Source organism: Cornus florida, unplaced genomic scaffold (genome assembly GCF_030987335.1).
Source record: "Cornus florida cultivar Cherokee Brave unplaced genomic scaffold, ASM3098733v1 CherokeeBrave_3.0.0_Hap2_Chr05, whole genome shotgun sequence".
NCBI classification, from domain to species: domain Eukaryota; kingdom Viridiplantae; phylum Streptophyta; class Magnoliopsida; order Cornales; family Cornaceae; genus Cornus; species Cornus florida.
Window position 1 is genome coordinate 71,626,585 of NW_026775575.1, and position 12,219 is coordinate 71,638,803.

The window sequence follows — 12,219 nt, forward strand, 5'->3', positions numbered from 1 at the left end:
CCTACTTTGGTAAAATGGCCATAACTTTGTGCTCCAAACTCCAAATGATCAACTGTTTAAAGATTTGGAAAGCTGATTTAGAGGTCTAAAAACTTCATGTTTTGGTGGAGATCCAGTTCTGAAGTCTGGTTGGTCGAAATTGAAGATCAAGGCAGAATTTCATTGCTGCCGGGCAGTTCTGCGCACCTCTGGTAACAAGGCCATAACTCTCTGCTCCGAGCTCCGAATGACAAAATGTTTGAATATTTAGAAAGCTAATTCAGATCTCTAAATCTTTGATTTTATGATGGAAGTCCAGTTCTTGAGTTTGGTAGGTCAAAATGGTGAACAAATTCAGGCTTCACTGCTGCCAGAAATTCAGCTTTCGAGCACATTGTTGATCAAAAATCCACAAGGGCTTATTTTTGCTCCTTTTTGTAATTAAACCTGAAAATGCATAAAAACACACAAATGAAGATAATATATAGAATTAAACAAACAACGGACTTAACTAATGCAATTTAGGGCGCTTGAATATATAGTATTCGACGCTTATCATCACCGCATTAACATGTTCAATGGTGTGGCCTTCCGATGGGAATGGGTTTCCACAATACATTGTTGCTTAGGTGGGGCATTAATAGGCATCTTTCCCTTCTCTCTTGCAATGAAAGTTCTTGCTATTTGCCCTACTTGGGTTTCTAGCTTCGTAATGAATTGAGAGTGAGAATGAAGCAATTGAGTGTTATCCTCTAAAGTGCCCAAAGCATTCAAAACTTTCGCTTCAAAGGCGGAACTTCTAGTATTTCCTTGGAAATAAGATTGGTTGGGAAAATGAGAATTAGCAAATTGATTCCCTTGTGATTGATAAGGTCTATAACCTTGGGATCCTTGGTGAAGGTGGAATGTACTTCCTTTGAAAACCGCCTTGGGAAGGGTTTGAGCCCTCTCCTTAGTTTTTCCAAGAGAAATTCAGATGATTCCTCTAACTTGGATTATAGTGAGTACCATAAGGATTGTTCCCTTGGTTCACAAAAGCCACATTGACTTGTTTATTAGGTTCATTTTGTACTTGTCCATGAGGAAAATGAGAAGTAGAATGAAGAACACTAGAACAAGTCATACATGTTTCATTTGATGCATGATGAGAATGGTTAGGGAAGGAAGATACTTGGTTCGCCGAGTTTTGGTTGATAAAAAATTGATCAAACCTTTGAGATAAAGACTTCATTTCGGCGGCTATTTCATTTGAATGGTTGACTTGATGTAAGACAACACTCTTCCTACCTTGTGAATTTCTACCATTCTTGGATGATAGTGTTCTATGCAAAGAATTTTCACTCATGCTCTCATAAAGACGCCACACGTCATCCTCATGCCTATCAATGTATGAGCCACCCATGGAAGCATCAACCATACCCTTATAGTTGTCCGATAAGCTCTCAAAGAAGTATTGAACTAATTGCCATTTGGGCATGTCATGATGTGGACATTTCCTAAGCAATTCATTGAAGCGTTCCCATGCCTCATGAAACATTTCTCCATCCCCATATGAAAATTCTCGAATTGAGGTTCTCATGGCATTGGTCTTAGAAACCGGATAGTACTTCTTCAAGAACTCTTGTTGCATTTCTGCCTAAGAAGTGATTGAAAAAGGCCTAAGATTGTTAAACCAATACTTTGCCTTGTCTTTTAAGGTGAATGGAAAAAGTTTGAGTCTTAAAACCTCTTCTGGCATGTCCGTATATTTTATGATGGAACATACTTCAAGAAACTCATCCAAATCCTTGTAAGGTTCTTCACTTAGAAGTCCATGATAGTTAGGAAGCATTTGAATGGTTTGTGGCTTAATTTCATTATGATGTGCTCTAAATGGAGGCAATTGGATGTATGTAGGTGCATTATACTCATTAGGCACATAATGGTCTCTTAAGTAAGAGGTGGATTAGCTTCTTGAGGTGCAACATGAACACCTTGGTTTTGAATTCCTTGATTGATGATGGGAGGTTGTGGAGCATACATTGGCCTTGGCATTCCATATGGAATTTGGCCTTGTTGTTGTGGTGGTTGGTGAATGAATGGCCTAAGCATGCCTAATGATACTTGTATGCTCTCATTGTGCACATTGGGATGAAGGATACCTTATTGGTCTATGTGACCAAGGTCCTCAATATGATTATCATTATGGTCATCCATTGAAAGATTGGCTCTATTTGAACTTTCTCTTCCCCTAGGATTTCTAACGATATATTCAAGATGCAAATCAAGAGGGACAAGAGTTGGTCTCAATGAACGACGTCCATGCATGCACAATGCAAAACACAAAGAAACACAAAGAATGACAACACTATGCCTTCATAATAATGCACATGCTTTAACAACAATGATGCAAGACAATTAAAAATAAGCCTCCACGCGGGCCGACGATTTAACTAAGGGATTGAGTAAAGAAAGTCTCACAAAGGTCCTTTAGAACTTCAACTCCAAATTTAAAGCTTAGCTTAGCAAATTTTTAGAATTTTTAGCTTTTTACTTTCTTTGCTTGCTTGAATTGAATGCTCAATGGCTCATTTGCTTGCTTCCTTTCCAACAATGCACCTTATCAAGTAAGAACAACACAATAAGTAACCAAAAATAAAAATAGAAGTAAAGTAAAGACATGATCAAAAGAGTACTAATCCTAATCAATTCCACAAATCCGACGTTGCCGAATCTAATCAATCAAATCCCCGGCAACGGCGCCAAAAACTGGCCTGGTGGCGTGCCGCCCTGCCACCGTCAAGCTTGAAGAGTGTGTGCATCATAAGGCGAATGCCAAGAGTTTTACATTTATAGAAGCCACTATTACCTTTCACTATAAATATAGCTAGGGCGAGTAGGGATCATCCCAAGGGATTTATGAAGATCGAGTAATGTCGTGGAATCGTTATTAGGGCTAGTAGGTCGAGCGATCAAACAATTGGTTGGTTGGTTGGTTGATTAGAGAGCAATTAAATTAAATTAAGTGATAACAAATAATGCAATTAAGAGTAAGTAAGAGAGAGAGAAATCTTAGGGTTTAGAGATCACCACCAAGTAATGCATTTTTATATCATTGATAAGTGATTAATGAGGGCAAATGGTGTGTTGCAATATTGGTGTGTGTGTGTTTGGTTGATTCAACAAGCAAGGATGACTAGTTAAGCATGTATTGTCTAAACATCATGTGAAAGGCACAATATATCTAAGCAATGAAGCATATATTGTCTAAATAGCATATGAAAGGCACAATAAATCAAAACAAGTCATTAACCCTTTCATTAAGCTCACAATCCAAATAAAACACAATGACAGAGACATATGCTATTTGCATTCAAAAGCTTGGATCATCAATCAACAAGCATAGATTGTCCTCCCATTTAACACTACACTACAACTACACTACTAGCACGAAAATAAACTAGGGGAGAGGCACAATCCATTAAGGAATAAGTATGAACCATCAAGAGAATCATAAGAGCATTCCTTTAAGCACTATGTTTTGACAATCTCCAAATCTATAGCATCAATACACATAGACATGCATCAATAACACAAAATCTAGAGACAAGCTCATGAACATCTATTCTATCATACATAGACATATGGATAGAATGAAATGATCAATTGGAATCATTAAACCACATAAATCATTGAATAAACAAGATCTATATATATCGAAGTGTCAAAACATCAATTACAACACTAATCCCTCAATAATACACAAGATTAAGATGTAGAAAGCATGCTTGGGGCTAACTCTAGCCCCAAGAGGATGTCTAGTCACTCATGGTGATGTTACTCCAACCCTCAAGGGTTAACTCCATGGAAGAGGCTTGCTCCTTGGTTGATGAAGAGTCTTCAATGGTGTCTCTAGCTCCTCCTCCTTTAAGCTTGCTCTCCAAGAGATTAAACCCTAGAATAGTCTATATACTCAAAAGTGCATCATATTCCTTTTATAGGTAGGTCAAGTGGCACACAAAATGAGCTGGGGTCATGCAAGGAATATTCTCTAATGATTGGATAGAGAATGGATTGCGCAAGCTGGAAATTTTGCTTTTTCGCACTAGAGGAATTTGATCGATCGAACCTTGGACTTGGATCGATCGAACTGGTTGAGATCTATCGAACTTAGGCTGGATCGATCCAACTGGTTGAGCTATTTGGGAAAAGACAAATCCGAGATATTTTGAGAGATATTTTTGGGAAGAGGACAAAAGTGGTTAGTGGGTGGTACAGCTGTGGATAGGATCAAACATTTGAATAAGGACAAAAGTGTTCAATCGATCGAAGGGTGGTGTTGGATTGATCGAACTTTTAGACTTTATGCTTTTCGGTCTAGGCTTAGATCTATCTTGAAGTGCTGAGATCGATATTGTTTGATCGATCAAATCTTGAACTTGGATCGATCGAACTTTGTTGTTTTCCACTTTTGGCTTCATTTGCTTTCTTCTTTCTCCACTTTGCCCCTTTCTTTTTTTAATCCCAGAATTGCTTCAATTAAGCTCTTATTTGGCTGAGTTAGCTTATTTTTGGGATAAGTGCCTGAAAATGGAAATAATATGAAATCAATCTAAAATGGTAAAGTAAGATAGATAAAGGTACTAGAATGCCTAAGCTTAAGAGGTTTAAATATGCACTTTTCAACGCTCATCAACATCTTACTGCCGCCTCCAAACCGCACGCAATCCTTTACAAAGATTAGTATATCTCTCCGATGTAACTTCTAATAAAGTCAAGGTCAGGTTGTGTAACCCTTGCTTTCATTCCCATTTGTTTACAGAAAGTACCGTTAGTCTGGTACCACCAGCTTTCGTCTGCACCCTTTGTTTAAATTGGAGCATCTTCAAAAGCTAACTCTACAACTAAATTCTTACATACTGATTCGTGATAAACCGACTGATATGGAAAGTCAATTGATAATTTCATTTATCAAAAGTCAACTAACTACATCTTTTCCATACACACCATGCAGCTCTTCTTTATTTAGGTGTTCGGTCTCACTTTCATGTCTGTCTTTGACACATTCTACTTTTCTCACCTAAGTAAGTGTCAATCTGACTTCTTGTCTAACTTCAAAATAATATGGAACCTCTCCATCATCCAAACAAGTCATCAATTTCATAGTAACAGCTAATTGTTACGAATTATGACCCTAAAAAATAAAATAAAATAAATAAGAATAATAATAAAATTAATATTAATATTAATAAAATATAAAATAAATATATAAGTCGGCTATCTCAACCACGTGATTTCATATTTATACATAAAACCCTAAAATTATATTAATTAGATTAACTCTATATACATATATACCCATATATATATGTATAACCTTCCATAGGTATTAACTGTACCCATTATCCTCCTATCCGAGTAGTCCATAAGACCCAAGTGAGTGGTCCATTACTATATCCAAATCCATCCTATTAAAAAAATAAAATGCATCTAAATCATTAACAAATCAAATTATAATAAATTCAAATCATTTAAGCACAAAATATAAATAACACACAGACAACTAAAATCAAGTACTATTTAAATCAATTAAAACACAACAACAATTAACCAAATAATCAATTAACAATTAAGTCAATTAAACATAAACATGAAACTAAACATAAAACCATATAATCACATATCCACGTAAGCACCTAAAATACAATAATTAAATTCTAATTATATCCTTTTTAAAATTAGGGGTATTATAAAACCCAAAGAAAAACGTGGTCTCCCACCTCAAAGGATAGCGGTTGTCTCCGTTTATCCGCATAACTCTTTTATCGGCTCTAAGCCGTGAGCAGCCTCTGTCTAATCAGCTTAATTTTCTCTGTAGTTTCGAGTATGATGTCAGGGCCTAATAAGTGCCAAATATTGCATATTCAAGTGCCCTTATTTGCATTAGTTAATTCCATTAGTTGATTATACTGTATATATTAACCGTTATTGTATGTTTTTGTTTATTTTCAGGTTGGTTCCCGAAAGAGATTTAAAAGTGATGCTTTGATAAGTTTTTGAAGATCAAAGTACGCCGTTGCCAGAGACCCTCGTTTTAGCCAAATTAATGATCCATGGAACTCATGATGCTCTATGCAAAAAGTTCCACGAAGAAGAACCACGTCAACGGGCCAATCCAAAAGTAGTAGAAGATGAAATGATGAAAGCATGAATCATGGCGTGCGGACGCCCACCCAGAATCCGCGAGCGCCCGCCCATTTGGACAATAGCATCTCGCTAGCACAGGGCCCCGCCGTGCCTCGCGGGCCCCCGCCATCAAGTACCTCGAGCGCCCGCCTAGAATCCGCGGGCGCCCACTAAAGTGACCAGAGGCCTGCGGGTGCCCTCCCTGTGCCTCCGGGTGCCCACTGATCTGCAAACAAGTGGGTATGGTCTGCGTTGTTTCCTTCAAGGCTATCCCCTTTGACCCAATATGTGGTGCTGAATCTTCTAGGGATGAAAACCACAAAAATAGAGGGGTGGATAGGTCATTTTTGGGTGTTAAATAGAGGGCTTGAGCTTTGAAAAAGGGGATCTCATATTTTTGTATGGTTTAGAGAGAGAAATATTGAGTTCTTGAGTGTGTCAGTTATTTTTGCGCTATAGCTGCGAAAATGGAGGGGTTCTTCTTCCTTTCTCCTTCCTCTATTGCATCCATGGGCAACTAACTCCCTATCGAGGAGGTGATGAAGCCCTCGCTAGTAAGCATGCTCTTGTGTTGATTTTAATTTTGGAAATGAAATATATATGTGGTTATTCCATGATCTAGAGCACTTTACATGTTGTAATGAACTTCAATGTCTATAAATGATCATTTTTTGAGTTGATTATCTTATCGTAGATTGTTTCCTCCCATGGTCATATTGCTTGCATTTTCATAGTGACAATGGAAAGGATATTGTGGAATGGTTTTAATGCCATGTTGTATGAGAACCTTGTTAGTCCATAGCTTAGGGCCTCCCTTTGATGGATTAATCTTGATTTTTAGCTTCATGTGCTTGTATCATTTAATTGAGGGCTTGATAATCTCTAGCTTAGTGAGCATGTCTAAGGCTACACCCTAGTTTAGGTAGTTCAAGCATGTGAACCTTTAATAGGTTATTCTTGCCTTTTGATTTAATGACTTTCTTGAAGATTAAGATAATGTAGCTACTATATGTTGCTACATATCATGACCAATATATATTTTCTTCCCCCAAGTTAATCTTAACTAGCATATTAATAGGGTAGGTAGTGGATTCACTTCCTTAGTCATCTTTATATTATTTTCACCTATTCAATTCTGTGCAATTAATGTTTTATGCAATCTCTAATTCCTAGTTTTCAAGTGACAAACCAATCAAAACTCTATACTCCTTTCATCAAACTAAAAGTGAATTTAAAGAACTCAGTTACCATAAACTTGTAATCCCAGTGGTTCAACTTACCTGTCCAATAGCACTATTGTACAATGATTTGTGCTATTGCAAAGGGTTGATTATTATTGATAGTCGACGAGACCTAATCAATTTTTGGTGCCATTGCCGGGGATTGCAAACGGTTTTGTAACCAAGGTTTTAGGATTAACTTTGGTTTGATTATGAATATTGTGTTCTTGTGGATATTTTTGTGTTGGTTTCGATTAATTTGTGTTTTAAGTGTTCTTGTGAGATTCTAGGTACACAAGGCTTACCGAGGGAGAATTGAAAATATTGTAAGTCTAGAGGACTCCAGGTAAGTTTTTCAGTGTTCTAGTTTCAGAAATTGTGAATATCTTACATGTGGTTAAATTAGAGATAGTTAAATTATGAAGCCCTTTCTGAGGCTATTTATTATTTCTCTATATTACAAATCATTGGTCCTTATCGAGGCCATTTATTTTCTGTCTTGTTGATAATTGAGGAAAAAGGGAACATCGTATGTGGAGGTTATGGTGATGAATTGTTGTGTTGATTATGTTGTCTGTTGTTGATGTTTGGTCGTAGGTCATTATCTTCACCAACTCTTGAATCGCCCATTAACATAATTTCGCTTGAAAGGACTCATAGAAGAAACCTTAGGGAATCTACAAATATAAGAGGAATTCAACTTGAATTTAATACAATGGCCGGAAATGAAGGAAATGTCGGGAATGACAGAATTAATAATGATAGGGCCAAAATTCCAAATGTTGTTCCTATGACTCTTAGGACCATTTTATCCCTACAACTTATGCCTCTCCTTCTTACATTATAATGCCAAACATCGAGGTAGCCCAATATGAGATCAAATCTAGCACCATTCAAATGCTTCCATCCTTTCATGGCTTTGAAAATGAGGACCCCTATAAGCACTTTGATGAATTCCTTGATATATGTTCGACCATCAAGTTGAGGGGTTTTCCCGACAATGCTCTCCATTTGCATCTCTTCCCATTCTCCCTAAAAGATAGGGTAAAATATTGGTTGAACTCCCTTGCTGCAAATTTCATCATTACATGGGCCCAATTGCAACAAGAATTCTTAAAGAAATACTATCCAGTGAGTAAAACCAATCTCATGAGGCATTCCATTCTTAACTTTTCATAAAGCGATAGGGAACAACTCCATGAGACTTGGGAAAAACTACAAGACCTCCTTAGGAAATGTCTGCACCACCTAATTCCAAAATGGCAATTGGTGCAAGCTTTCTATGCTGGGTTAATTGACCCACATAGATTCATGGTTGACTCATCATGTGGAGGGATGTTTATGTCTAAAAGTACAGATAAGGCATGGACCTTACTTAAGAATTTGAGTGAAAACTCATTGCAATATAATTCTCGTAGTGCTCCAACCTCAACCAACGCAAAGAACACCAACCTATGTCAACCGAAGACAATAAGGGAAGAGTCTTCTCAAGTGGATGCCATAGCTCATAAATTCTATCAATTGATGGCACAACATCTCTCTCCTTCCCTGTCTCAAAATTCAGCCAGTGCGGTGTGTGTATCATGCATTAGTCCTTTCCATCTCTCGGAAGATTGCCCCACACCAGAGCAATTTCCTAATCCCAATTAAGAGCAAGCGAATGCGATGTTTTCAAGGCCCGGAAACAATCCTTACTCCAATACCTATAATCCGGGATGGAGAGATCATCTGAATTTTTTGTGGAGGCAACAAGCCCCACAAAATTCGCAATTTTAAAATCAAAGGCATCAAAATCATCCCTCTTCTCAATTTCAAAATAGGCAATTTTAGGCCTCTTTAAGTTACCGTCCACCTTATAATCCAAATGTCTCTAATCAACCTCTTGTGTTTCCAACTGATGAGATTTTGCTGCAAATAAGCAAATGATGAAATCCCTAAACAAGCAAATAATGGAATCTAACAAGCAACTCTTGACATCATTGCAGCCCACTCTCCAAATAGTTTATTCTCATACTCAGTCCATAGTTAAACTTGAAAATCAAGTAGGACAAATAGCTACTTCAATGAACCAAATTCTTTAAAAAGATAAGGGAAAGCTTCCCGCTCAACCATTTGAGAATCCTAGAGGGATGCATGTGATTGACGAAGCCCCTCCTCCAGTAGGCCTACTCATGAACAAGTCCAAGCAATCACCACCCTTCGGAGTGGTCGAGTTATGGATAACAAGGTTAATGGAAGAAACAATGACAAAGTTCTTCCTCCCAAAAATCCAAATCTCCTCTATTCTAATCCAAAGTTCACTCCTGAAAATCCAAATTCTAGCACTGAAAATTCCAGGCTTGTCAACCCGAATATGGAGACTTCTTATGAGCCCAAGGCTCCGTTTCCTCAATGTCTCCAAGAGTCGACATATTTTGGGAACAAACATTGTAAAATTCAAGACATGTTGGAAGTCTTCAAGCAAGTAAAGATCAACTTGCCTTTCTTAGATCCTATCAAGCAAATCCCTTCTTATGCAAAATTTCTCAAGGATTTATGCACTCAAAAACGCACTTCCAAAAATCATTTGCCAAAAAAGGTAAGATTAACTGAAAATGTGAGTGCAATCATTCAACACAGTGCTCCTCCAAAGTATAAGGATCCGGGCACCCCAACTATCTCGTGTGTCATTAGCGATAACAAGATCGAGAGGGCCCTCTTTGACTTAGGAGCCAGTGTGAACTTGATTCCATATTTAATTTACTTACAACTTGGGTTGGGAGATCAAAAGCCAACCTCCGTGGTCTTGCAACTTGCCGACAAATAGGTCAAGCACCTACGAGGCATTCTTAAAGATGTCATAATTAAAGTGGAAAATTTCTACTTCCCAGTAGACTTTATGGTTCTTTACGCGGAACCGGTCCATGATCCAAAGAAGCATATTCTCGTGATCCTCGGTAAGCCATTCTTAGTTACGGCTAACATTTCAATTAATTACCAAACTGGGGTAATGGACATCGCCTTTGGAAATATGCAAGTCAAACTCAACATCTTCCATGCAACTTAACATCCTTCCGATGAGGATGATTGTTTCCTTATCGATGTGATAGATGAAGTGGTCGAAGAATCTCTCCCCCTCATTCTAAGCAAGGATCCTCTTAAAACTTGCATGTCTCACTTTGACTTCTCAAACTTTGATATTGACCAAGCCATCAAAGAAGTAAACTCTTTACTTGACATTAATGCTATCATGGACTTTCCTCCTTGGAAATGCCAAGAGAACCACTTCCTAAACTTTTAACTACTCCTCCAATCCCTTCTTTAAAATCTCCACCACAACTTGAGTTAAAACCGCTCCCGGTCCACCTCAAGTATGTGTTTCTTAGAGTAAACAAAACTCTTCCGGTCATCATTGCATCGGACCTTTTAAAAGACCAAGAAAATAGCATTTTAGCGGTGTTACAAGAGCACAAAGAAGCTATTGGCTGGGCAGTGGCTGATTTAAAAAGAATCGACCCTTCTATTTGCATGCATCTTATTCATATGGAGGATGACGCTAAACCTTCTAAAGAGGTATAGTGCCGGTTGAATCCCAACATGAAGGAAGTGGTCATGAAAGAAGTGATCAAGCTACTAGATGCGGGAATCATCTACCCCATCTCTGATAGCAAGTGGGTGAGCCCCACTCAAGTTGGTCCCAAGAAATTTGGTCTAACCGTTGTTGAAAATTTAGCAGGAGAGCTCGTGCCTCAACTCACCACCACCAGGTGGCATGTGTGCATTGACTACCTAAAACTCAACTATATCACTAGGAAGGATAATTTCCCACTCCCATTCATTGATCAAATCCTAGAAAGGCTAGCCGTCCAGAGTTATTACAACTTTCTTGATGGTTATTCCGGCTATAACCAAGTGGCAATTGGTCCTCAAGATCAAGAGAAGACCACATTCACGTGTCCATTTGGAACGTTTGCCTATAGGCACATACCCTTTGGGCTATGCAATGCACGAGCAACCTTCCAAAGGTGCATGATATCCATATGTTCTGATATGGTTGAAAAGTTTTTGGAAGCATTCATGGATGATTTCTCCATTTTTGGATCTTCCTTTGACTCCTATATCTAAAATCTATCCCTTGTGCTTCAAAGATGCAAGGAGACAAATCTGATTCTAAGTTGGGAAAAGAGCCATTTTATGGTCCAAGAAGGCATTGTCTTAGGACATGTCATTTCTAAAAGGGGAATTGAGGTCGACAAGGCCAAAGTCAAATTAATCTCTAATCTTCCTCCTCCAAATTCTATCCAACAAATCCATTCCTTTCTTGGTCATGCTGGCTTTTATCGCCGCTTTATTAAAGATTTTAGCAAAATATCCCGGCCTTTGTGTAATCTACTCGCCAAGGATATTCCCTTTAATTTTGATGAAGCCTATTTTGAAGCTTTTAAGAAGCTTTGTACTCTTCTCTTATCAGCCCCAATCATGAAACTGCCCAACTGGTCTCTTCCATTTGAGATCATGTGTGATGCATCCAATTATGCATTGGGTGTAGTTTTGGGCCAGCGTGTGCAAAAGCTTCCGCATGCTATCTATTACGCTAGCAAAACTCTATCTGATGCTCAGTTAAATTACACCACCACTGAAAAAGAATTGTTAGCCGTGGTGTACACCTTGGATAAATTTTGCTCTTGCTCTTACCTTCTTAGATCTAAGGTCATTACCTTTTCGGACCATGCCGTTCTTAGGCATTTGCTAGCTAAAAAGGCCACCAAACCTTGCCTAATTTGATGGATACTCTTACTCCAAGAGTTTGACATTGAAATTTGGGACAAAAAATGACAAAAAATGTTGTCGCCGACCATCTCTCTCGCTTACTCAT

General features: G+C 38.2%; 1 pseudogene; it reads left to right on the forward strand.

Moving 5' to 3' along the window:
- Positions 1-1,454: 1,454 nt before the first annotated feature.
- Positions 1,455-1,553, forward strand: LOC132310709 (small nucleolar RNA R71; annotated as a pseudogene).
- The last annotated feature ends 10,666 nt before the right edge of the window (positions 1,554-12,219 follow it).